Here is a 27,841-nt window from a genome sequence, read left to right on the forward strand (position 1 = left end):
TCAGCTCTGAAGGGCTTAACACAGTCATTATTCCCCTACGGAGTCTGGACTCCAGGCGGCGCTGCTGCTGCTGGACAGCTGCACGTCCAGACACATGCTTAGTTCCCTGTTGAATAAATAACTTAGATACGCAGAGTAGCGACGGTCCGGAGGGGAAGGGGTCGACAGTTGCCGGTGGAAACCATTGGGATTTATATATCAAGCGTTTATTAAAATATTTCTTGGTGAAAGAGTTGTTTAGGGTCGTCCATAGAGGCTTGGATTGTGTTAAGTGGGATTTGTGTTTCAATAGATGATATGTAGAATCATTCATGAACATAATAGAGCGTATGAGACAGGCAGGAATAAGCATGATAGACATGAGAGAGACTTACACATAGCTTTAAAATACATATTTAAACGGAGAAATGGAGACATGAGAGAATGCGAGGATGATGGTAGGAAGAGGAGAAGTAAAGGGTGTGAAGGGCAAGGGAGCGTGGACCACTACAAAGGGAATACGGAATGTAAGAATGATGGGGGGAGGGGACTAGAGGTATCATGGGAGATGTTGTAGTAGTGTGGAACAGTATATAAACTTATATTTTATGTGTAATTGTGTGTGTATATATATATATATATATATATATATATATATATATATATATATATATATATATATATATATATATATATATATATATATATATATATATATATATATATATATATGGACAGAGTCAGACCACGAGAAACAGACTTAATAAGACGCAGGAGACGCTGGGGCAGCCTTAAACAATTCTGTTGGGTCCACCTGACGCGAGGCCTCAGAGATGTTTGTTTAATTAAAGTAGGTGCCAGTACACCTTACAAGACTTAACACACTCTCTCTCTCTCTCTCTCTCTCTCTCTCTCTCTCTCTCTCTCTCTCTCTCTCAAGACAACCCACTCTGATTATGCATTTTAGTTTTTGGACACCGAACTTCTGAATGGAATTAAAGTATATAGAGAGAGTATAAACAGCCGACTCACACATCTGGCTCGTCCTGGTTCATCACCAAGTGGTCCAGGATGGACTGAAACGTCGCTCTTTTCTAAATTTTCAGGTGTGTGGGTTTAGTGCCTAATTTTGTGACCTAATTTTGTGACCTGTAGGTCTGGTCGACGACCGGGCCGCGGGGACGCTAAGCCCCGGAAGCACCTCAAGGTAACCTCAAGGTAGGCCGTTATTGTGAATACTGTCTAGGAAGCGAGCAGGGAGAACTAACAAAGTAGGTCCCAAGCGTACAGGAACCTCCTATATAAAGCCATATTATTAAAGCTGAATTTACTTGCTGTAGAAAGTTGAAAAACAAAATTAGCATGGGGACATGACTGAAGTATTGTTGCTAGATTGTTCTTGGATTGTTTCAAGCGTAGGTTAGACATATTTGTAAAAGGAAGGGAATTATCAGGGAAAAGAGCCAAGCCATTACGACTATATAGCACTGGGAAGGGGTCAGGATAAGGATTTGGGATGGGACGGGGGAAAGGAATGGTGCCCAACCACTTGGACGGTCGGGTATTGAACACCGACCTGCATGAAGCGAGGCCGTCGCTCTACCATCCAGCCCAACATTTATGTGAATGGAAGAGTTACAAATTGCTTAACATGTTACACCACTAAGAGTAGTTTTGAAAGCAAAAAATGACAATAAATAATTGTGTTATGTGATTGACAGTCGAAAAGGCGAGGACCAAGAGCTACAGCGTGGTCCTGCACAAACTGAGGTAAAGAGAGCGAAGTCGTTCAGCTCACGAGCAGTTAAAGTCACCTAACTATACTCAAACATCGCCTTCATGGTACCAAAAATTCCATTTTATGCCGCGCGCGATTGCCGGCTGCTAATAAAATATACTTAGTGGCCGCGGTGCCTCAGTTTCCCTCCCACCTGAAAGAAAACGGAAGAGGGAGAGAGAGAATGTGTTGGGGGAGTTTGTAATTCCTGGAGGCTTGTTAGTGTTTCTTCCTCTTCCACCCTTCCCTTCTCTCCCACACCCCCTCCCCCACTCCCCCTCCCTCTCTCTCTCTCACTGTCTCTTCTGAGAAAGAGAGAGGCCCGGTTTAGTGACAACTTGAGCAGGAGAAACTGAGGAGAGAGGTGGAGGAGAGGCGCTTGGCAGGAAAGATTCTTATTCTGACATCTTCCAGTAAGGTATTTAACCTCCCTGGCACCATTGCGTTGAGCATAATTGGTAATTTACGGTTGTTAGTGAGGTTACATGGAGGAGACAGTCCCACTCTGTAGTGGTTACAGGTGTACCAATACATATGGCTCTTAACAACACCTTACATAACAACCTAACCTAGCAATTAGGGGGAATGGAAGGAGACTTATTGCCTGTGCATATATATATATATATATATATATATATATATATATATATATATATATATATATATATGTATATATATAATATATATAATATATATATATATATATATATATATAATATATATATATAATATATATATATATAATATATATATATATGACAGACCACGGAGGAAAATTGAAACAGGAATTTCCTTAAGTACTTTCGTATATTAATACGTCTTCAGAAGGAGACATCTTCAGACTCCTTCTGAAGATGAATTAATATACGAAAGTACTTAAGGAAATTCCTGTTTCAAATCTATATATATATATATCTATATGTGGATCGTATATATGATCCAGGCTTATTTAACTATTGCTTGTGGACCTGTAGGTATAAATCTAAATTAATCTGTTGCTGTCAATTATATTCGAACTTTAATTTAATTTTTTTTAATCATTGAATTCATAATCAGAAATTAACTTAGATGATAAAATGTGCAAGAAAATAAAAGGTAATAATTGGGTACTGGCAGTTGTTGACTTAAAAGTGTTCTAGTGCCTGGGATGAAGGGACTTGCTGTGAGTGGAAATATTGGACAAGTTTGACAGTTTTAAGAATTATATATAAACGTATTAACTAAATATTCTCAAAATTGTGTATAAAAAAATTCATTAATGCACCCAATTCTCTCTTCTTTTTTTAGTTTTATTAAAATATTCCCTGTACACATATTGCGTTGTATAGCAAAAACAATATTTTATAAACGTGAGCGCTTGGTCCAAATTGAAAAAAAAATTAAGGGAATAAGGGATTTATTCACACAGAAATTAAAATAATGGGATAGTTCTATGATAAAATAGTTTGAGCAGGACGACAGGATGGAACTGGTCACCCCCATTACCCTCACTGTATGCGGGTTACATGATTATTTACATGTTATACATGGTAATTTCTAATGGGCTCGGGGTACTCCCCATTGTATAACTTTTAGCACATCGTGCTTCACTGGGTTAAGGTGCGTGTCTGGGAAGAGCCAGGGGCCAGATTCACGAAAGCACTTACGCAAGTACTTACGAACGTGTACATCTTTCCTCAATCTTTGACGGCTTTGGTTACATTTATTAAACAGTTTACAAGCATGAAAACTTCCCATTCAACTGTTGTTATTGTTATAAACAGCCTCCTGGTGCTTCGGAGCTCATTAACTGTTTAATAATTGTAAACAAAGCCGCCAAAGATTGAGAAAAGATGTACAGGTTCGTAAGTGCTTGCGTAAGTGCTTTCGTGAATTTGGCCTCTGGCAGGACGTTGAGACGAGTCAGCCTTCAAAGGTTTTCTAATGGGATTTTCTGTGTGTAATGAAGTAAGGGCGAAGAGGGAGAACGGCCTATTGACATAGCTCGAGTGCATGGGGGGGGGGAGTTGTGTAAAACCCTGGTTTGTGTCTCGGAGAGGCTGCAGGATCCAGTAAGTTCAGTAGAACTTCGGTTTCAACTCCTTTTGACCATGTAGCTCAGTCGATTCAGGCAGCGTCTGGGATGCTCTCGGACGCAGGTTCGAATCCTCGTCACGGCCCTTGTGGATTTGTTCATTTTCTAATGGGATTTATATATTATGTTCAGTAACTAGAGCTAAGAAATACCAAACCATAGCTGGCTGGCTTTCTCTGCAAGCCACGTGGTCCTCCTAAGTTCTTCACTTGTCTCTACATTTATCTCTGTTCTGATTGATTGATTGACGAAGATTAAGCCACCCAAGAGGTGGCACGTGCATGAATAACCCGTAATCTGTTCCTATATATATACCACATGTTACAGGCTATTGATGCGAAACATACAGCCCCGCTCCTGTGCCAGGTAAGTCCACTACGGGATCACCATAGCCCGTACTACTTGCAACTTTTTGTTCCTAGTAGCTGAATATTAAACAGCAACTACTCATGCCCGTACATCAATATACCACGTGCGGATATATACCTATATGAGTATACTCCTGCTTGTTGTGGTTTAGAGTTGCCAGATCCAAAATATATCAATATACTGTTACTAAATTATATAACCTTTATATTCGACCATTCTATGTGACATATTTACTGTCCTTGGTAATGTGGGATATTCTTGCTGTCAATACACTGCACTGGGATATACTACCCACGGGTATAATACCCTGGGGTATACTACAGTAGGGTGTAGTGTATACACTACGGAGTCGGTTTGGCACCACTGCATGTGTACCACATTGCGTGTGTCGGTTTGGCACCACCGCTTATTATAAATCTTGGTTCTTATTTGATTTACTTATAGCTTTAGCTCTGATAAAGTTTCATTTCTTGAATATATTAGAGTAATTGCTACTAAGAATTTCAGCGAGCGTTTGATCATTCAGAGTGCTTTCATTACTGAGTTTGTACGAACGTGTTCGCATGTGAGGCGCTGAGGGCGTCGTCTGGCAGCCATTTTTGTTTACACTTGCACCAGCTGACTCATGTAAACAATCTCTGAAAATTATTCCAGTTGGGATTAATTGTTTGGAATATTTTTTCCTATGTATTATTGGGGTTAAATAGAGTTATTAGAGGAGTTACCATATAATTATTATTGTTGATGGATATAATTTAATTAATCCTGAGTGATGTATTAGTATTGAGATAGCGTTTTGTGATGGTTGGAAATTTTATACACTGACATCTGACAAGTTGTCGAGTGCTGACACATCTTTGAGATCCAGCCGGCCCTCCAGTAACGAAATCCAGCTCTAATAACGACACATCTCTGAGATCTGTCCATGAATCGGTTACAATGACATCTTAAAAAAGCAAGCAGAGCTCTGAACCTAACATCATTGGGCCCCTAACTGCAGTAGATCTTAAGTACTTATATAATTCGAAGATCCAAATGGCTCTTAAGTGTATTTACAGTGACTTGGATTGTCTTGTCAGCCTTTTAACACCCCTCCCTAAGCCTTATCACCATGCATGTACTTCAGTTGAAGTCAAACTGCCATAGTTACTTCATAGTTACTTCTTTCATCGTTACGTTAGTGACATGAAGATCATATCTCCCCTTCTCTCCTTCCTTAACACCACGTAACTGACGTAATAAAGTGTTAATTACAGACCTAAAATCTCCTTGGCCATTACCGGTCAGGGCCGCCAGGGGCCGCCAGGGGCCGCCAGGGGCCGCCAGGGGCCGCCAGGGGCCGCCAGGGGCCCAGGGGGGGGGGGGAGTGCTTAAGGCCCGGGACCTACGACCTAATTTCGGAACTGCCAATTTGCGTGGTCGTTAGAGGTAGTTACAGCACTACCACCCAGCTCTGGACAACCAAGCGGTGGCACTGGTACCAGTAGCAGGGTCAGCAGTGGTACTAGGACCACCGGTACCACCTCGAGTACCACCACCAGTACCCCAGTACCACCTAGAGTACCACCACCTCCAACAGCACCAACACACCCTCCCCTCCATCTCTACCCCTGTCTCCTCTCTCTCTCTCTCTCTCTCTCTCTCTCTCTCTCTCTCTCTCTCTCTCTCTCTCTCTCTCTCTCTCTCTCTCTCTCTCTCTCTCTCTCCCACACGACCACCTCCCCCACACTGCCTCCTCCACTTCCTTCAACAGTAGTCTTAATCAAATGAATTATACCAATTAACTTTCCGTGAAGAGCAATGGGGCGCACTTAGAAAAAAAGGGGCAAGGGGCAAGGGGAAGGGGGCAGGGGGGGGCAGGGGGCTGGGAGTATTGAGCATTTAAACCATTTGTCGTCACCGGGGACCAATTAAAGGTCACTAATTAGGTCTTGGTAATTAGAGAGATGTAATTGACTCTGTGACTTGTGGCATGTGTAAATGAAAGAGGAGGGAGGGAGGAATGTGGGAGGTAGAGATGAAGAAAGAGAGAAGACAATAGGCAACAAAAGAGGGGTGAGAGAGGAGGGAATAGTGGAATAGGGAGGGAATGAAAGATGGAATAGCATTGATTTTTTTTGGTAATGTTAATTCAACAGTGCTTAAAAAACAGGTGATTGATCGAAACATCGTTATGGGTCTCTAAGATGCTAACCCGGGTCAGTCCTTCACGATGCAGTGGTCGGTGGGACATCGTTGACCTCGGATTGGTCCAGTGAATGATGTCTCTTATTGGAGAGGTCGAATACTCGGCCAGAAGTACAAAATGACCTTTCCTAAATCCTCACTGCTTGTCACAGTGATTCACACAGCAGTCACTGCTCTGAAATTGCTGACCATAAAACGTCTCTTTCCTAGTGCAGTCAGGTGGGATGTGACACAGCTAGTCTGTACAGCTGATCTTTTGCAGCTGGCCTACGCAGCTGGTCTTCACTATCTATCAGGAAGATCCAATATGTGATTGGTGAAGCGTATGCTTATCTGTACACATTGCCTGGTATAAAACATTCCATTTATTCTTGGCGAATTGCGAGTGGAAAGCCTATAATTCCCCATATATCAACGCTGGGCTGAGAAAGAGTCATCTTCTCCAGGATCTGTCAAGAGATAGATGCTGGAAAAATAATATGGTAGTGACCTGCAAATAATTATACTGATGGGTTGGTTCTTCACCCATGCGTGTTAGTCTGTGAGGTTGCCATATGTAAACAGAGGCAGGCTATGAGTCACAATAACGTGGCTAAAATATGTTGACCAGATCACACACTAGAAGGTGAAGGGACGACGACGTTTCGGTCCGTCCTGGACTATTCTGAAATGTCGTCGTCCCTTCTAGTGTGTGGTCTGGTCAACATGTAAACAGAGATCTGGGTCAGGAAAAAAGTCGAGAATTAGGGGAAAAACTGCCTTTAGAAAACTTGTTGTGTTGAAGGTTCAAGGTGTGACATGTGTTGAAGGTTCAGGGTGTGACATGAGAAGATATTAACTTGTCTGTCCTCACCTCTCTGGAGTATAGCGTCCAAATTGTCATCCAGTCCAGTTATCTTACATATTATCTCTCTTTCTCCTTCCAGCTCTGCCCCTCCTCTCTACCTCTCTCTCTCTCCCTCCATCTCTGTCTTCCTTCCCCCTTCCTTCCCTCTCTCCCTCCCAACAGTAACGCCTCACTAACGCCCCTTAAACAATATATCGCCTACGAGCTGTCATACCATAAAGGGGAAAGGGGGAGATGGATAAATATATAAATATAGGTCAAGTAGCAATGTAAAAGTGAGGAATGCAGGAACGGACGAGTAATGGAAGGGGAAATAATGGCATGGTGAAATGTTTGAATGTTTGCGTACACGTTGTGGAAGCGCTTGGGCACGAATGGGAACAGTTTAACTGTAAAAAACATATGGATATTCCAAAGTGTCGGAATGTAAAGTTGTTTGAACGTGTGTTAGAAAGTAATTTGAACGTGTTTTAGTATGTAAATTTGTTTGAACGTGTTAGAATGTAAGATTGCTTGAACGTGGGTGAAAAAGTAAGACTTTTAAAATGTCTTTATAGAGTAAAAACGTGTTTTGAGATCCTCAGAACGTGAGAGGAACAATATAACTCAGTGAGCGCGAATCAATGTGCATAGAGTGACTGAAGGAACGTGCACATCGGGCTCTGACGTGTCAGAGGAGGCTCTAAAGTGTCAAATTGGGCTCTAAAACGTGTCAAAAGGGGGCTCTAACAGGCGTCAGAAAGGAGCTCTAACGTGGCGGGACATTCCTTAGCTCATCTATACAAGACGAAATTCGGGGAGAGAAGAAGAGAAGTGAGAGGCAGAGGAACATGGAAAAAGGAAGGGTAAACAGGCAACAACAAAGACTAATAGGGAAGAACGAAGGATAAGAGGGAAAACCGAAAAAAAATAAGACCAGGACCAGTAACACACACACACAACAAGACCACAACCAGGGAACGAAACACAACATCTTATAAGAAACACAAAATATACAAGACGGGGCGCCACGTCCCATCAACTCACCAGGAAACAAATGAGGAAAATTTATAATAAATTTGAGAGAGAGACAAAATGCAACGCTCCATGACCGAGAGACCTTGAGGAAGGAGGGAATGGAAGGGAAGGGAGAGGAGGAAGGGGCAAGAGGAGGAAGGGGGCAAGAGGAGAGGGGGGCAAGAGGGGGATACACGAGAGGAGAGAGGGGGAAGCTGAGGCAAATAGAGACGCGAAGATGTGGCGTGAAATATAATGATGAAATATGTTGGCAACATTTTCTTGCAAAATGTTGAGTCAAGATCAGGTGACGGAGTCCACCTGGGGTAGTGTTGTGTTGATGGACTCACCTACATGTACTCTTCTACATGTACTCACCTACATGACGTGACGTGTTCCTCCCTGACATGTTGCATCAGGAAGTTCCTCTCTGCTACTTCTACAAGCTTTTCTCTCCATGTTTCATCTCTTTTTTGGGCCATTGTTTCCTAGATAATTTTGTCATGGTTGAAGTCTCCCATTAACTGCAGCTTTGCATTTAGTCTATGGGTTGTGTCTGTCAGTCCTTTGAGGATGTACAGACGGGGTCTGTGTCTTCATATTCCTGTCTCTGTCCTCTGTGGTTCTCTGGTGGGGGAGGGGGAGGGTTGAAGATTGTAGCTACAACCACTTTCTCACCATCCAGTGAAAGGATTCCAACAATGCAGTTCCTGTAGCTATTTGTCACCTTCAAGGAAATCACTTTACTGATCTTGGTTCAGTTCACCAGTAGCGCCAAACCACCTCCATCTCTTTGTGGTTTTTCACTTCTCACTGTGTGTGTGTGTGTGTGTGTGTGTGTGTGTGTGTGTGTGTGTGTGTGTGTGTGTGTGTGTGTGTGTCGTCCTACGGCTTGTGTCACATCCTGTTCCTGCAGTTTGTTTCTTTACTTCTTTTGGTGTTATTTCAGTGAGGATTTCCTGTGCAATTTCCTGTTCAGTTTAGGCTCTAAGCTTTAGTTGTAAAAAGTTTTAGTGTGTGTGTACTTACCGATTATTGTCCCCGGGACGAGTCACAGCTAGCTTTGTGTGCCCAGCCTGTCACCCTTGTACCTGCTGCCTCACAACCTAACTACTCTGGCTTTAAAGTACTTTGTTGAATTGGGCCTAAAAGTTGTGGTAGGAGGATGGACACACACACACACACACACACACACACACACACACACACACACACACACACACACACACACACACACACACACACACACACAACAGGGTCTCGCGGCTCAGTGGACAGCGCTCTGAAGTTGTAATCCTAAGGGCCTGGGGCCAGATTCACGAAGCAGTTACGCAAGCACTTACGAACCTGTACATCTTTTCTCAATCTTTGGCGGCTTTGTTTGCAATTATTAAACAGTTAATGAGCTCCCACGCACCAGGAGGCTGTTTATAACAATAACAACAGTTGAATGGGAAGTTTTCATGCTTGTAAACTGTTTAATAAATGTAACTAAAGCCGTCAAAGATTGAGGAAAGATGTACACGTTTGTAAGTACTTGCTTAACTGCTTCGTGAATCTGCCTCCTGGGTTCTATCCCCAGCAGCGGCAGAAACAAATGGGCAGTTTCTTTCGCCCTGAAACCCCTGTTCACCTAGCAATAAATAGGTACCTGAGAGTTAGACAGCTGCTACGAACTAATTCCTGGGGATGTGTGTGTGTGTGTTAGAGAGAAATATATGTAGTAGACATGGTAGAGAAAAAATAAATTGGTTAGAAAGGCGGGGTCCAAGAGCTAATAGCTCGATTCTGCAGATAGAAATAGTAAAATCCACACACACTCATCAGCAGAGCTGGGGAACAAAACGGACATTTTTTTCTATATTGTTCAACATAAATAATAAAATAAGAAAAATTTAATTCAATACAGTTTTTACGGCTGTGTTATCAAAATGAATTTATGCAGCACTAGCCATCAGTGTGGGAGTGTGGGAGAGAGTGAGGGAGGGAGTGTGGGAGAGAGTGAGGGAGGGAGTGTGGGAGAGAGTGAGGGAGGGAGTGTGGGAGTGGGGGATTTGGGAAGTGAGAATGTGAGGGAATTGCGGAGTGAATGAGTGAGTGAGTGACTGAGTGAGTGAGTCTGATGGGGAGTGAAGGAGTGTGAGTTTGGGAAAAAGTGGGAGAGTGAAGAAGTGGGAATGGGGGAGTGGCGGATTGAGTGAGTGAGTGAGTGAGTGAGTGAGTGAGTGAGTGAGTGAGTGAGTGAGTGAGTGAGTGAATGAGTGTGAGGCAGGGAGAGAGGGAGTAGAACGTTTCTCAAACAATGTTTCATTCTCTTTCAATGTTTAAATCATTCCGTTCTTATGAACAAAATAAAAATGTGATTCCATGCACCCGCCAAACCCCCTGTTTATGCCTGAACAGCACTTTACACACGACTCACGACTGATGACGTTCGAACACTTCCGGAACAAGTGCTTCGCTCACGTTCTCAAATTCGAATTGTTGTTCAAACCACAAGTCTATAAATGCTTCACCCACGTGCTTCAAATACAAATAATCGCCAACAGACCCTAAACACCTAACATAATTTACGTCTAATTATAAATAGAACTTTAATATGTATATAGTAATATTAATATTCAGATGAAAAGAAACCTGTTTTTAATATACAATACGATAAAATTTATGAATGATTCATGGGGGAACGGCCGAAGCTTTAACGAGCCTGGCCTAAGGACGAACTGCAGTTAAGTGATTGGAGTGAGAGTGTGTCCACGGAGGATATTATCTCGAATGATCCGGGAACACTTGACTAGTCTTAAGGACGATCCGGTAAGGGTAAGTTGGATCAAAATGTTCACTAATGAGAGTTTTATAGAGATTAAATGCGGTATTTAAAGTTTCCTCAGTGACCTTGAACCACCATCACCTGACACGTGACCCCACACCTAATCCAAGGTCAAAGGGTCACGAGCCTCATTGTTGTGATTGAGTAAGAATCAAGTGTTGATTGGTGGAACAGATTCGAAAGGTAATCTGTGGATTAGTTTCTCCAGACACAGGCTACCTGAAGTTGTCTACCTGTAACTACCTGAAGCTGTCAGCGTGAAGAGTGACACACTCTCTCTTTTGGAGGGATATCAGGGGAAAGCGCTAAGCCATTACGACTATATAGCACTGGGAAGGGGTCAGGATAAGGAGTTGTGATGGGACGGGGGGCAAGGAATGGTGCCCAATTTCACGAGCTCACTTGCCGACGGTCACGGATTGAACGCCGACCTGCATGAAGCGAGACCGTCGCTCTACCGTCCAGCCCAAGTGGATTGTCTCATAGTCTGTCTTCGGGACTATTAATTCTGATATTTGATCCAATAAATAATTGTGGTTGAACACGTGATTGATTAAGACAACTGAGACGGCTAATTATCCTCAGTGAGACGGCGTCTTGGCTTTTTACTTACGATTTTCTCGAATTGTGTATTGTAGTAATTGTTAGTCACAATAACTTGGCGGCTACGTTGGAGTTCACGTTGCAAGAGCTGCCAAGAAGAGTATAAGTATTGCACGACCCACATGTGCAATAATGACGCTTCTCGTATACCTTTTTCAGTGCTGCCACTCTTACCGTTCGTATATTTACCTGCATCAGTTGGTTTACGGTACATTGTGACGAGTCTACCAGATTTACCATCCAGGTCAACATCGAGGAATGGCGTCCTGCCTTCCACACCTTTCTCGACAGTGACTCTCAAGTCTCAGACTTCTTGAAGCCGGCCCTCGAAGCCTCTCTAATGTAATCTCGTCGTCAACACACACGAATATGTCGTCGAGAATATACTGAGGCTCAGGCCAGCCATCTGAAGGTGGACGCTAATGCCTGGACGAACACGGCACCCAACGGGCCACCCCATCAACCTGGAAATAGAGCTTGCTCACTGGACTCGGTAAAGGAGCTTCAGTGTTGCAGCCCCTCAGCTTATCCTGCAAGATTGCTCGAGGAACCTTGGGTGCAGACAAGTGCTCTTGTTGATACACATACTATTATGTTGATGGTCCTTTCCACTGGTAGTGAATAGACTTTCAACGTCAAGGGAAATTAAGATCCGGCGGAGTTCTCTCATTTTAAGAACGTCGATGAACTCATTATTGGGTTTTAGGAAGAACGCGATCGGGATGTATAGCGATATTATCTGGTTCAATTCCTTCGGGAGTTCGTAGATAGACCCGAGGATCTGAGAGACTTGGAGGTGGCTAGATTTGCAGGTCTTCACAGTACTATAGAAATAACTGGGGTTCAAAATCACAGTTGTTACTCTCTCGAATTGTTGGCTTGCAATTTCCGCTTATGTTGCCTCTGTGTAAACGTTCACACGTGTTAAGATTCTCAATTGGTCTCTTGTAATAACTTTCAATTTACTTTATACTTATATTTTTGACCCGGCCTAACTCCTGGCAAGATAATCTCGTGCTTTAAGAGAAATTCCAACTTTTTATAGCATTTTCTGATTGAAAATTACTTATATAAAAGCCCTGTGGGTTTGTTTACATTTAAATTAAACATGATATTTTTTTGTTTACTGCATGTCTATAAATGTGATGAGTTGAGGGCTTCGGGCCGACCTCCTCCACACCTGTTTGGAATACTCAATGAGCCTGAGTCACCTGGACCAGGTGGGGGCGTGCAGGGAAGCCCAGGTGAGCCCAGGGCGTCCAGGGGCGTCCAGGGGAGCCCAGGGGAGCCCAGGGGCGTCCAGGGGCGTCCTGGGGGCGTCCAGGGGAGCCCAGAGAAGCCCAGGGGCGTCCAGGGGAGCCCAGGGAAGCCCAGGGGCGTCCAGGGGCGTCCAGGGGAGCCCAGGGAAGCCCAGGGGCGTCCACGGGCGTCCAGAGGAGCCCAGGGGCGTCCAGGGCATGTTCCCTTGTGCTGCTCCTCTTCTCTCCTTCATCTCCTCTACCTCACGCATTTCCTAGCCACTTAATCACATCTTCTTCCCTCTCTTCTTCACTCTCTTGCTGCCTCTTTCCTCTCTTGTTGTTCCCTCCACCTCTTTCCTCTCCTGTTGCCTCTCCTCTCTCCTGCTCCCCCCCCCCCCCACCTCGCTATCAGCCAGCTAGGAGGACCAATCGACCTCCAAAGAGTCTCTGACAATTCCAAATGTCCGAGAATTGGTCCATTGAACGAGGCGAGGGTGTGTTTCGGCGGCCGCTGGTCGTCTGCGCAGGGTGTAGTGAGGTGTGTTGAAGGGGGGGTAGGGTGTAGTGAAGAGTGGGTTAGCCAATGTTTATTTTATTACAGTTATTATTGTGTGTATCTCTATCTCTCTCCATCTCTGCCTCTTATCTCTCTCTCTCTCTCTCTCTCTCTCTCTCTCTCTCTCTCTCTCTCTCTCTCTCTCTCTCTCTCTCTCTCTCTCTCTCTCTCTCTCTCTCTCTCTCTCTCCATCTCTGCCTCTTATCTCTCTCTCTCCATCTCTGCCTCTTATCTCTCTCTCTCCATCTCTGCCTCTTATCTCTCTCTCTCTCTCTCTCTCTCTCCATCTCTGCCTCTTATCTCTCTCTCTCCATCTCTCTTTTAACTAAGACTATGGCTCATCAGGAATGTCATTGATGTTCCTAGCTTAGATTAGAAGCTAAGAGTTGGTATCCTGCCTCTGTTCATCTCAAGCCTGATCCTAGATATTCATTTCACGAGCTCATTGCTACCATCTGGAATACACTTTATTAAGTGCCGAGTTACCATCGTGTTAGCTACTGGATGAGGATGATAGCAGCTGTGTATCAGAGCCTTTATATGGTTCGTTGACTTCACGCGTGTCTGTGAGAATCAAAGTTGAATGATCGCTGATGGGGTGATGTTCTTAAGGCTAGGCCAGGATGAGGGTTTTGGTGGTAGAGCGCCTTGGGTTGTGACTGCCAACATCTGGTTGTCCACAAATTTGAGCCATGTGAGAAACCTTGAGGACCTGGGCTCGGATGTATTGACCAGTCCAACAGGTGTGTGTCAAGGCTAGATAAATGATTGAGGGAAAGCAGGGCTTCCAGGCGAGCGGTGCATACTCAAGATGGAAGCGGTCATATGGGAAGTTTTGTAACCTCTGATGACGAGAAAGTATGAATTGCATATTTGCATGTGAGGTCCAGAACGTGACTCGTCATAGTCACTGAAGAATCAAACTTGATTGTGTCCTGGGATTAGAAATCCTGTCGATCTATGACCAGAAATCACCAGACTTTGGATCCAACTCTTGGTGGTGTAAATTATGTTCTTGATTCTCATTCCCAATGGGAAATGGCCCACTTTTGACCATGTTTGATTAGACGTTTGTGAGGGTTCCTTTTGAGGCAGAAAGATGCTGTTTATATTGGATCCAGGCCTTAGTCTTGCCCTCAGCAGTCACACGGTACAGTTAGCTTAACCATAATTGGTCAGAAGGTTTGGTCACATAGTTAAGAATGCCCTTGTTCTGGAGCTTGTGATTGGTGAAGGCAGTTGGCTGTTAATGTCACCCCTGGAACAAGGCATTTCATTCAGTTGCTATCTTTCTTTTCCACTCACTCGTTATTTCTCTCTCTCTCTCTCTCTCTCTCTCTCTCTCTCTCTCTCTCTCTCTCTCTCTCTCTCTCTCTCTCTCTCTCTTTCTCTTTCTCTCTCTGACACTGCAGGACTATACACAACAGCCAAGGTTCACTTGCTCTACAAATCTCTACTAACACAAATGCCTGACAATCAGCCTCGATAGCCACTTAATTTACAATTCATGAGATTTACCTTCGCCTTTTTCTCCTGTCTCTCTCTCTCTCTCTCTCTCTCTCTCTCTCTCTCTCTCTCTCTCTCTCTCTCTCTCTCTCTCTCTCTCTCTCTCTCTCTCTCTCTCTCTCTCTCTCTCTCCCTCCCTTCCCTGGCACTTCCTACAACCTAACACCTTCAACTAGCCAGAAAAAAGTCGTTTCCCTCCAGGTGGGGGGAGATATTACCGGCGAAGACCATCCTGGCGCCAGAAGAAAGAGGAGAGCAATTCTCCCGCTCAATTTATGCTCAAGTGAATTAACGTTTGTGCCGGCGGCTTCTCGAGTCACTCCTGGTTAATATACAGGTAAACCAAGGGTTATCCTCGGTTAATTATCTTGCAGTGAGGAGGAAGATAGCGAGGGGGGAGGGGGGGCTTAGTGTTGAATATACCCTTAAGAATAATATGATGGTAATGAATATATTATTACAATTATATTAAAAATAATATTAACACCAGATACGCAAGTTCAATCCCATTCCATAGCCTCGATATGTTCTCTCTGATCCTTCATGTTATTGTGATTTTATTGTGTATTGACGGGAGACGAGGTATGTGGGACACCATATACGGGTGGTGGGTACCGGATAGGACCGGCTAAACTCCAAGTAAGTCTGGTGGAACCTCTGGTTGAGTTACTGTTAAGCTCGTCGTGGTACAGTGGGTAGTGCGTATGTCTGAGGTCTCCATGCACCTTGCAGACACGCAATGTAACGCTCCCTATTGCTACCTTGTTAAAGTAACTTGTCATAAAGTGTTACGTCTTCTTAGAAAGATATTATGACGTGTTAGGAAGTTTTTACATCGTGTTAAATGGTGTTACATCGGTTTAAAAGGGTGTTATTGTTGTTGTTAATGATTCGCTCCCTAGAACTAAGAGTTCCAAGTAGCATGGGCTATGGTGAGCCCGTAGTATGTTAAAAGGTGTTAGAAATTGTTCGCAGGTTGTAGCAACGTCGTAGTTTGGTCGTGGCTGATAGAGACGAGAGATCAGTCCCTCTTACGTTGTCTCAATGTTTTCTCCGGAGACCTCAAGTCAGGTCAGATACGATTAGGAAGAAATGTAATCGGGTCAACACGTGGCGGAGGTTGTCAGTAGACTGTTGACAGCTCTGAGAGACTCGTAGACTGTCACCAGCTGTAAGGTGAGTGGATCATGAACTCCTGGCACTCTAGATGTCATTCTGTCTTACAATTATTCCACTTTTGCTCATTCACTCTAATTTATGCCTTCCTCTTTTCTCCCATACACCTCTCCTTCCTTCCTTCCTCTCTCCCTCTCTCTCTCTCTCTCTCTCTCTCTCTCTCTCTCTCTCTCTCTCTTTCTCTCTCTCTCCCTCTCTCTCTCTCTCTCTCTCTCCCTCTCTCTCTCTCTCCTCTCTCTCTCTCTCTCTCTCTCTCTCTCTCTCTCTCTCTCTCTCTCTCTCTCTCTCTCTCTCTCTCTCTCTCTCTCTCTTTCTCTCTCTCTCCCTCTCTCTCTCTCTCTCTCCCTCTCTCTCTCTCTCTCTCTCTCTCTCCCTCTCTCTCTCTCTCTCTCTCTCTCTCTCTCTCTCTCCCTCTCTCTCTCTCTCTCTCTCTCTCTCTCTCTCTCTCTCTCTCTCTCTCTCTCTCTCTCTCTCTCTCTCTCTCTCTCTTGCTCTCTCTTGCAGCAACTTTCATTGAACTCATCCTCACCAAACTGCTCAACTCTGGGCAAAAGTTTGTGGATCTGTGCTAGAGGGAAGAATGCTCTCCCAGGAGACACTTTTGGTGCTCTAACGCAACCGTGGAAAATGCCTCCTTCTCTTGAAATGTTTTCTCAAAGTTAGAATAGACCCGGTTGCATACAGAGTTGCTAGGCTAGGGTGGTTTCTCATCTCTCTCTCTCTCTCTCTCTCTCTCTCTCTCTCTCTCTCTCTCTCTCTCTCTCTCTCTCTCTCTCTCGGACTCGCTTCCTACACGTGCTGCGTTCGATTCCCGATTGTCTAGGTGAGAGGCAATGTTCCTCACGTTACGGAACTTAGCCCGTTCTCATATCTCAGATCCATGTCTATATTCCAGGAACAGAGAGAGAGAGAGAGAGAGAGAGAGAGAGAGAGAGAGAGAGAGAGAGAGAGACTGGCCATAAAGTTAATATCAACACCGCGCCAGGCGACCGTAGTGTTCTTTCTCAGTAAACGCGACACTCTTTTAAAAAGTTCCAACATTACAGACACTCAGCTTTGATCACTGCATCGTTGCACTTAATTTTCCCGCTTGGAGACACTTCGTTCTATCATAATTCCTGCTAGTAGAAGAGTAAACACAAATATTAGCGACAAGAGACAAAGAAATTGTAAAAATTTTGCCCCAGTTGAAAATGTTAGGTGTTTTGAATGTTCCAATATGCCTAACTTACTCAGGGCAATTCTAATCATAACTTTCCTTCAAAACTCCATTTCTTCGTGCACATTTCTTCTGATTTAACAGGAGAATAAACGTAAACAAATGGAAACTGCGATGATAGACACAGGCCAGAATATAGGAGCTCTTATGGGCCGTCATCAAAGAAGTCGGATTCATTATTTTCATGTAAAACGCCCGTTTTCTTCTATGAATCTCAGCTAATACTAAAGTAAAATATTTGCGAACGAGAGGGAGGGCGATAAGTGGCAATAAAGAGGATTTTTTGGGCTTCTAGATAAAAAGAGAACGAGGCAAGTTTTAAAGAATCGTTATTAGCCTACAAACAATTCCCCTGGAAATCACGAAGCACAGTTTTTTGGGTTTTTTTTTTTTACACAATAATACACTTTTCCTGCCGCTTTCCTTCTTAATTTAGAAGCAGGAACTGACAAAAACAAAAGGGGTAGATTCTTTGTTATCGTTCATACAAATCACTTTTGCCTTTATTAGCTACAAACACACGATTTGTTTTTTTTTGCGTCATAGGAAATCCGGACTTGATGAAATACATTCTTCAAGGGGGGAAAAAACATCAAAAGGATTATTAATACATTTTTTTTCTAAAAACTCTGTGTACGAGGTCGAGCGTAATTTTCAGAGCGATTGCGGAATATGAAGGAGAGAGAGAGAGAGAGAGAGAGAGAGAGAGAGAGAGAGAGAGAGAGAGAGAGAGAGAGAGAGAGAGGAGAAAAAGGCGAAGGTAAATCTCATGAATTGTAAATTAAGTGGCTATCGAGGCTGATTGTCAGGCATTTGTATTAGTAGAGATTTGTAGAGCAAGTGAACCTTGGCTGTTGTGTGTAGTCCTGCAGTGTCAGAGAGAGAGAGAGAGAGAGAGAGAGAGAGAGAAAGGGAAGAAGAAGAGATGGAAGTAGGGAAACAGAGATACAGATAGATAGAAGGGGAACAGAGATGCAGATAGATAGGCTGAAAACAGATATACAGATAGATTGGAGGGAAACAGAAATACAGATAAATAGAAGGGAAACAGAGATACCGATAGATAAGAGGGAAACAGAAATTCAGATAGATAAGAGGGAAACAGAGATAGAGTGAGACTTAATTAAAGAGATGGAAGAGATAAAGTCTGAAAGAGAAATGAAGAGACAAAGAAAGAGTAGCGAGAAAACAAAGAAAGATTCAGGAAGAGATAAAGATAGATACAAAGAGAGACAGAATGAGATGTAAGTAAACAAAAGGATAGGCAGAAATAGATTAGGAGTGAAATACGAACAGAAAAAAAGAAATGTTGACAGAGCAAAATACTGACAGTTAAATGTCCAGACACAGGAAGACATACAGAGACAGCGAGACAGAAAGACATAGAGAAAGAACGAGATAAAGTGATACAAAGCTCGAGATAGAACGAATGAAAAATAAAAACGAAGTTAAAACACAAAAGAGGAATCCAATTTGAGAATAGGGGGAGGCCCCAGAAGCCCCCCCCCTTGAGGCACTCCACCTAGGGGGCCCCCTACCAGTGGCCTCGCCAAAGGATCGAATCTCTTGAACTGGTACTGACATGGAGTCGTCTACTATACGTCACTGGGGGGAGTGAACACATCACCCATGCCCCTCACTAGGGGAAAATGGTCCCTATTGTGACTATCACCCATAACCCTTACTGTGGGTGACGATTTCGCGAGGCACTACCATTTTCTATTACGACATTTTTTGGCCTTAGGGAGAGTATACGTCAAGAATGCGACGTTCTATTTGGAGGACGAGTTGGGATATTAGACTCTGAAGCACAAGAATAGAGCAGTGGGACCTCTAGGCTCTCAAGAACAGCCGCTGAAGGTCGCCGAGAGTTTGAAACTAGAGCAGTTTTGAGGTTCTGAATTATGGTTGAAAACTGACAGAGGGATACTCCCTCGGTCATGCTACTGAGGATGAACTACTGAACACCATTTGGTCACCATTTGGTCTGGGAGACACCTCCCGTCACGCAGGGTGCAGTCGCGCCTCCACAGATCTTCAGTATCATCTATTGATACTGGTAATGGCTCAAAAGGGCCACCACTTATGGGCTATTCATGCCCGTACCACCTTTTGGGTGGCTTAATCTTTATCAATCAATCAATCAATCGCCGATGAACGCGACCAGGAATTTGACGCAATTTGCGTACGTCGTTGACCTATCCGACGTTCTCTGGGGTGAGAGGATGGAATGGGATGATTATGAGAAAGCGCCAAGCCATTACGACTATATAGCACTGGGGAAGGGATCAGGATTAGGATTTGGGATGGGACGGGGAAAAGGAATGGTGCCCAACCACTTGGAGACGGTCGGGGATTGAACGCCGACCTGCATGAAGGTCGCTCTGCCGTCACGACTTGGGATAGCAGACAGATTATCAACCCTTTTGATAGAACCTTAGCGAAATTGATTACGAGTTTATTCGTTTTAGGTTTTGAAGGGTTGGTATAGCGACGTCGCTCGCTCTCTCTCTCTTCCCATCGTAAATTTACCGATAATCTTCTAATTTTCTTACCAGCAAATATTTTCCTTCGGATTTAATGAGTTCACATATTTTTTATTATAAATTATTCCCTATTAAAAATTATAAATTATTTCCAGATTATTGTCAATCGCTTCCGCGGACAACACGGAAAAAATATATATATCACAAAGTGTTTTGTTTTCCTGTAAAATATAAAAGAAAAAAAAAGTTTATCGAGAAACTTTTATGGGGATTTTTTATGACGAAAAACACAAAATTGTGAAAAATTCACAAAAAAATAGATCTACACTTGAATTGAAGAGCAGCGTTGATTTGAAAGATGTGAGCACTTATTACTGAAAGGCTTCGCTCAACCTGCCATGCATAGCAATGCAATCAACACATAAAAAATAAATAAAAAAGGAAGAACAATGTGAGAAAATAAACACGTGAAAAATTATTCAGTATTCTTTTTTTCGAAAGATTGATTCATCAGACTGTTGTGAGGCTTCTGTGAAAATTTTTACTGCGCAATAAAATTTGATATGTTGTATGGCATACAAACGAGGGTAGGGGGGGGTGGGGGGGTAGTGGGGGGGGAGGGACTGGTTGCCGGGGGGGGGGGACTGGTTGACTGTGGCACTGGTTGACTGTGGCACTAGATAATTTCAGTGCCACAGAGAGTGTCAAGATGGCCCAGAGAGACCTCAAAAGCCCCGCTGGCATCCTGTCCCCATCAAAGATAAAACTTAGATTTTATCTTATATTTTGAAACTCAATATTACTGAATTAAAAAAAATTATTGTATACTTTAATACAAACTTCCTTACATGTTGTATATTAAACATTAGTAATATTTAATATCAAATTACGTTAGTTTTTGTATTTCAAATTACGTTAGTTTTTGTATTTCAAAATACGTTAGTTTTTGTATTTCAAAATACGTTAGTTTTTGTATTTCAAAATACGTTAGTTTTTGTATTTCAAAATAAGTTAGTTTTTGTATTTCAAAATACGTTAGTTTTTGTATTTCAAAATACGTTAGTTTTTGTATTTCAAAATACGTTAGTTTTTGTATTTCAAAATACGTTAGTTTTTGTATTTCAAAATACGTTAGTTTTTGTATTTCAAAATACGTTAGTTTTTGTATTTCAAAATAAGTTAGTTTTTGTATTTAAAAATAAGTTAGTTTTTGTATTTCAAAATAAGTTAGTTTTTGTATTTCAAAATAAGTTAGTTTTTGTATTTCAAAATTCCTTATATATCGCATTACGATATCATTAAGAGCTTAGAATAATATATAAATGTTTTTTCATGGGATTTCTTTTTAATTCGTTATACATTAAATTTAATAAATAACAAAGTTTCGTGTGAAATATTTTTTATGCTAAGAAAAAACATATTAATTTATATATCTCTTATATCTATAGATAAAATGGCTTTGGAGCAATTTACAAATGATTATCAATATATAATTATATACGGGGCTATGTTTCCTATTTAAGGAAACATAATAGGAGGGTATAATTGGGTGGTTTAGTAATTATCTTCGCTTCCTTAATCTACTAAGTAAACCCAAGGTAGGGAGTCCTGGCCAGGGTTAATTGTGTTACAGAAGTAGTTGGTATCTGTCTCTGCCTCTCTGTTTCTGTCTCTCTCTGTCTCTCTCTGTCTCTGTCTCTTATCGAGAGAGGTGAGTGATTTAGTGGATAAGACTCGCTGTGATAGAGTATTCGTATTTGAGATAGACTGAGAAATTTCTCTAGTCATGACAGGCTCGTTTACACCCTCTTTTACACTTCCCTTCCCCTCATTTACACTCCCCCTCCCCTCTTTTACACTCCCCTCTCACCTTCCCCTCTTTTACACCCCTCCTCATTACGGTACTTTTACAAGCTCAGGTTGTATGTAAGTATATATGTGTTTACAGGATATGTGGAAGCTGGTCAGAATTGCATTTCACCGTTATAAACCCACATTATTGACATTATGTAAAAAAGACACACTAAACACTGTTTATGTAGGTTAGACGTAAATATGTGTATTTCTGTATGTGATTAGCCTATTAAAAGCACCACAATCACCATCTGTGATTGATTGTTCAATAAAACACTGAACTATATGTTTTAACAGATCTCTCACCCTGTCCATGGAGGACAGAAGAAAATATATATATATGCTGGTTAGCATTGTAAATGTGTGGCCACGTCTGTGGTATAAAATAATACAAAAATAATAATAAATTCCCCCTACCCTCCCCTCTCACATACTTCCCTCTCCTCTCACATACTTCCCTCCCTTCTCACATACTTCCCTCCCCTCTCACTTACTTCCCTCAGCCACCCTTCTCACATGTTCCCCTCATGTAATGCAGCAGGTGTAGCGAGAGAGAGAGAGAGAGAGAGAGAGAGAGAGAGAGAGAGAGAGAGAGAGAGAGAGAGAGAGAGAGAGAGAGAGAGAGAGAGAGAGAGAGAGAGAGGAGAGGTCTGAAGGCTCTCCCCCTCATGAGCTGGGGAGCACAAACTCTCCCCAGGGGTAATATTGGAGGTGTGAGGGATGGTCTGACTGGGAAGGGGAGATGGGACGGAGAGAAATGAGGCATGGAAGGGAGAGGGAATATGAGACGAAGAGGGGACATGAAGCTTGAGATGACGTAAAGAGGGAATAATGTGACAATGGAAAGAGGGGAAAGAGGGGGTTGGGGAAGATGAGAGGAATGAGGGGACGTGAGATTAGAGAGGTGAAAGATGCGAGGAGAGATGCAAGAAGAGTAAGGAGAGAGAGAAGAACCAGTGGAGAGAGAGAGAGAGTGAGGGGAAAGGGGAAGAGAAATCGAGGGTGAGAGGAAACGAGGGATGACAAGAGGGGTTGTTATTGCAACCGATAACGATGCAGATTAACAGGGCATCACACACAGCTGTCGTTTACCGCCCTCGTTAAACTTTTAGGTTTTAATACACGTTGGATTTCTTACCTCGGTGGACACTAAGTTTTCTGCGACATTTTTCGTTGACCATTTCTTCCCTTAAACGCTCAATTCCCGTTTATACTTGTTAACGCTGAGATTAATGTGCTCGTTTCACTCTGTTTCCTGATTTCGTTTTATAATGAAATTGTCGTTCACTGTGGAGTCTTGACCACTTAAGACATTGTTATGTATCATAAGGGTCAAAGGTCACAAGGGTCAAAGGTCACAGGGTCAGAGGTCACAGGGGTCAGAGGTCACAAGGGTCAGGGGTCAAAGGTCACAGGATCAGGTACTACAAGCATCAAGAGTCTCGGGATCTTTGGTATCACAAAGGTCAAAGGTCATGTTTCACTGGAATTAAATATCACAGGAGTGAAGGGGTCACAGGAGTAGTTTACCACTAGGGTCATCAAAGGTCAGGTTAAACACCGAACACAAAACAAATGAATTACACCACAGAAGGAAAACTCGTTCATTCTTTCTCTCTCTTGTTTTTTTTAAAACTAAGACCCGGGTTCATTATGGGGTGTGAAGTACCTAGTAAAGCTGTTAACAAGAGCTGTTATCCTACCTTAGCTCATTTGAAGCCTGTTTCTAGAGACACTATTATGCAAATTTTGAATAATATAATTTCTAGATGACCAGGGATGATCACATGAATGGGTTCTTCTTCTCTCTCTCTCTCTCTCTCTCTCTCTCTCTCTCTCTCTCTCTCTCTCTCTCTCTCTCTCTCTCTCTCTCTCTCTCTCTCTATCTAAATCTAACTATATCTTTTTTAATCTCTCTATCTCTCACCCTCTCTCATCTCCCACATACGTTAGTTTCCACATATAATGATCATATGATACAAGCCATTTACTCCCCCCTACACAACTATTAGCAATGGTCTCTCTCTTGCCTCTAATCTTGTTTCTCCCTTATCCCTCCTCTTGGTTGACATCACTTGAGGTAACGTTCCTCTCAATGGTCTCTCTCTGGGCTCTTTCCTCCGCTTTGTAGGCCGTGGAGAAGAAATTTTAATTTGCAGGAAATCTTCATTTCCGACAAATCGGAGGAAAAAGCCATAAAAGATATCATTGGGAGGAACGTTACTCCAACTGACGTCTCCTCTTGGTTATCTTGAGATGATTTCGGGGCTTTAGTGTCCTCGCGGCCCGATCCTCGACCAGGCCTCCGCCCCCAGGAAGCAGCCCGTGACAGCTGACTAACACCCAGGTACCTATTTTACTGCTAGGTAACAGGGGCATAGGGTGAAAGAAACTCTGCCCATTGTTTCTCGCCGGCGTCCGGGATCGAACCCGGGACCACAGGATCACAAGTCCAGCGTGCTGTCCGCTCGGCCGACCGGCTCCCTTCAAGTAAAAGGATAAAATATGTAGAAGAGGAGTCACAATAACGTGGCTGAAATATGTTGACCAGACCACACACTAGAAGGTGAAGAGACGACGACGTTTCGGTCCGTTCTGGACAATCGACTTGGGAAGGTTCCAGGACGGACCGAAACGTCGTCGTCCCTTCACTTTTTAGTGTGTGGTTTGGTCAACAAAAAGATAAAACTAACAATATATTATAAGAGTAGGAAAACCGTTAACCTGCTAATGAAGAATTCTTCCGACACCAAGAAAAACGCCTTGAAAGAGACCAACTTTGTCTACGCCTTCTCACTCGGGGATTCTCAGCCCCAATGATCTCAGTATATAGACAAGACAATAACGTCTCTCTCTAGGCGATTAACAATGCACAAACAACAGGGCTCCATCAAGGAACATATAATCGCCACACCCGACCAGATCACCAAGGATATTTTGATGAGCATATATTCTTCCAAACACGTTTTTGAAAACTATGTGTTTTCGACAAATGCTTATTAATTTTTAGCAGTAGAGCATTCTGGGAAACACAAATACGTCACTGTAAACAATTTAACATCAAGGCTTGTGTAAACCATTGATGAGTGATCCACTTTCTGTAAACCCGACATTGTGGCCTATTGATTGAATTATTTTGTTTGTTTTCAAAAACGGGTCACAGAGCCTTAAAAGTGTGTTTGATATTGAGTGAATAAAGTTCGCCAAAAAGCAGGACTCTAGCATGGCGGGACGCGATGAATTCTGGGAATAACTCTGATGTCATTGTTAACAAATGCAGTCATTGGACAATATATATTCGAGGCCAGTGTGCTGGGGACGGGGCTCGGTTGTCACCGTACTTTTGGAACTGAGGCGAAATTTTGTAGTGAGAATTTTTCTGTAATTATAGATTTCCTTTTATTTATCTGGGTCGGTCGGTTTCAGGCTTACCAACATAACTTCTCTTATTGCCTCCCTGTTAGTGCCTTGCAGGCTTGCCAACATGAATCCAGATGCATTTTTTTGTTGTCATTCTGTTTCTTTTAGTTGTTACAATATAAATAAAAGCAAATAAATATGCTAATATTATTATTATGATTATTGTTTCTTAACATTAATCAGTAAATAAGAAGTTTTTATTAATGTGTACAGTTCCACACACACACAGGCTTCTAAACTGAGAGTTCTAAACTGAATGTTATAAATTGAGAGTTCTAAATTGAGAGTTCCACACACAGGCTTCCACAATGAGAGTTCTAAACTGAAAGTTATAAATTGAGAGTTCTAAATTGAGAGTTCCACACGCAGGGTTCCACAGTGTATCATCACCCACAAGTCAATGTTGTTACAAGTCAAAGCTTGTCAGTGGAAGTCACTGTGGCCTGAGGCTTGATGAACGTGAGTAAACACAACTCAAAATCAACCACACAAAAGATTGTCATCAATTTCCTCATTGATTGTCATCACACAACTCCGCACATTGATTGTCATCACACAACAGCCGCACATTGATTGTCATCATACAACAGCCGCACATTGATTGTTATCACACAACAGCCGCACTTTGATTGTCATCATACAACAGCCGCACATTGATTGTCATCACACAACAGCCGCACATTAATTGTTATCACACAACAGCCGCACATTGATTGTCATCACACAACAGCCGCACATTGATTGTTATCACACAACAGCCGCACATTGATTGGCTCACACGCATATATTATTCAAAATATTATTGCAACTCTGCATTTCTAACAATTCATAAAATATCAATATAGACTCGTGTGGAATTTTGATTTGTGTTTCGCGCTAGTCACAGCGATGTTAAAATGTCGACGGTGAGTGAGACGGAATTTAACAGCTTATCCGGTTAAGCATATCCGGTTAACAGTGTTATGTGATCCTGAGTACCACTTATTCACCGGACCTTCTCAACCGATTGTGTAGTGGAGGTGCCACTTGCCGAATGGGGAGAGTTTCTCCACTTGAGTTAAAGTGGATTGGTGTCAATTTTAAATGAAAAACTGTTAGTGGAGTTTTTTGTTTTGGTGTAAAGTGTTGCTTGATGTTAAGTGTTGGATAGTTGAGTGTTGACCCAACTGTCCTTCAGCTGGTGAGTGAGTGGTGTGAGGCAAGGTGCGGTACAGTGGTATTGACACAACTTGGATAAAGTGGTTTCTGAAATATCACTATTATATTCCATCATTTCTCGACCTATTTCAATGGGGCTCAGAATGGGAAATAATATGAGGCTCAATTGATATTTCACGTAAATAAATAGTCCAATTATCATATCAATCTACGACCCTATTATACTAGAATATTATATATCGGGATATCCTCGGAATAATCAGGTTAATTAAATAAGAAAATTTATGATCAATTATTTATGGGCAATTATGGAATTTGGTCAATTATTTGCAGAAAGATAACGATAGGTAATGTTGCAGCGATCAACACAGTGTGTAGGATAGCCTGTCGCCCTCGGCAGTGCAATGTAATTTGCAATGCTTGGTGAGGGAATTCTCACATAGGTCACTACAGGACGATGTGTGTGTGTGTTTTGGGGAATTGTACATAAGGTGGGGGTTCTGCCACAGCACGAACCTGTAGATCAACTTCCACAGCAGATCAGCATCCACAGCAGACCAGGGCCCACAGCAGGACCAGGCGACGTAGGGTACAGCAGCTATGAGTGACCTTCATAATATCACCCAGTAAGGTTCACCATGATTAATGGTGAACATTTTCTTTAATGACTTTCGGTGAGAGAGACAGTGAGGACCAGGTGATGGTGTGCCTCCAGTATCACCACCAGCCTTCACTATCACCAGCCTCCACCATCACTACCCTCCACCATCACCACCCTCCACCATCACTACCCTCCACCATCACTACCCTCCACCATCACCACCCTCCACCATCACTACCCTCCACCATCACTACCCTCCACCATCACTACCCTCCACCATCACCACCCTCCACCATCACCACCCTCCACCATCACTACCCTCCACCATCACCTGCTGTTAGGGCTCAGTAATGTATATTAAGTGTCAGGTAAATTAATATAAAAATTCGCTTAAGAAAAGTAATTTAGTCAAAAGCGGTGAAAGATTCACCAACTTTTCTGCACAAGTTGTATAATTTAGGGAGATAATTTTTACCTAAAGTGTAAAATACACTTTAAAAAAAAAAGTTAACAAAATCCGCTGTTATAAAAAAAGTAAAGAAAAGTGGCCAGTGATGTTATTGTTGTGGAGGTGAAGAAAGGAATGTTATGCCCTTGTTCTTACCTATGTAAGTATGAACCTTTTGGGCCCTCAAGGGGCAGACACCGCCCCTTGAAGGTATATATATGGAGCTAAACTCTATTCTGTGTTATCCCTGCTCTGGATAGTAAGGAAGGAGTTAGCTATCCGTGATCCCTTTCAACATATTCGCTAAGAAATTGCTTCCTCTTAGTCAACTATCGGCAGGACCTGTTATCTTTGTCCCAGTTCACTATGTCATTTATCTGTCAATTTGCGAACCTTGAAGGGTTCGTTGTGTTGTTTGATGTGTCAGGTTTTCTGAAATTACATATGATTCCCTTTTTGAGGATGCTGTAGGTTACCTCTTTTGAAATTGCAATAGGTGCCAGACCTTGCAACA

At 42.7% G+C, this 27,841-nt stretch overlaps 1 protein-coding gene across 1 annotated transcript in view; it reads left to right on the forward strand.

The window, feature by feature from the left end:
- Positions 1–27,841, forward strand: part of LOC123746099 (uncharacterized) — a 171,570-nt gene that overhangs the window by 44,807 nt on the left and 98,922 nt on the right. The gene's annotated exons all lie outside the window — the stretch shown is intronic.

This window comes from Procambarus clarkii, chromosome 78 (genome assembly GCF_040958095.1).
Source record: "Procambarus clarkii isolate CNS0578487 chromosome 78, FALCON_Pclarkii_2.0, whole genome shotgun sequence".
In the NCBI taxonomy this organism is placed as follows: domain Eukaryota; kingdom Metazoa; phylum Arthropoda; class Malacostraca; order Decapoda; family Cambaridae; genus Procambarus; species Procambarus clarkii.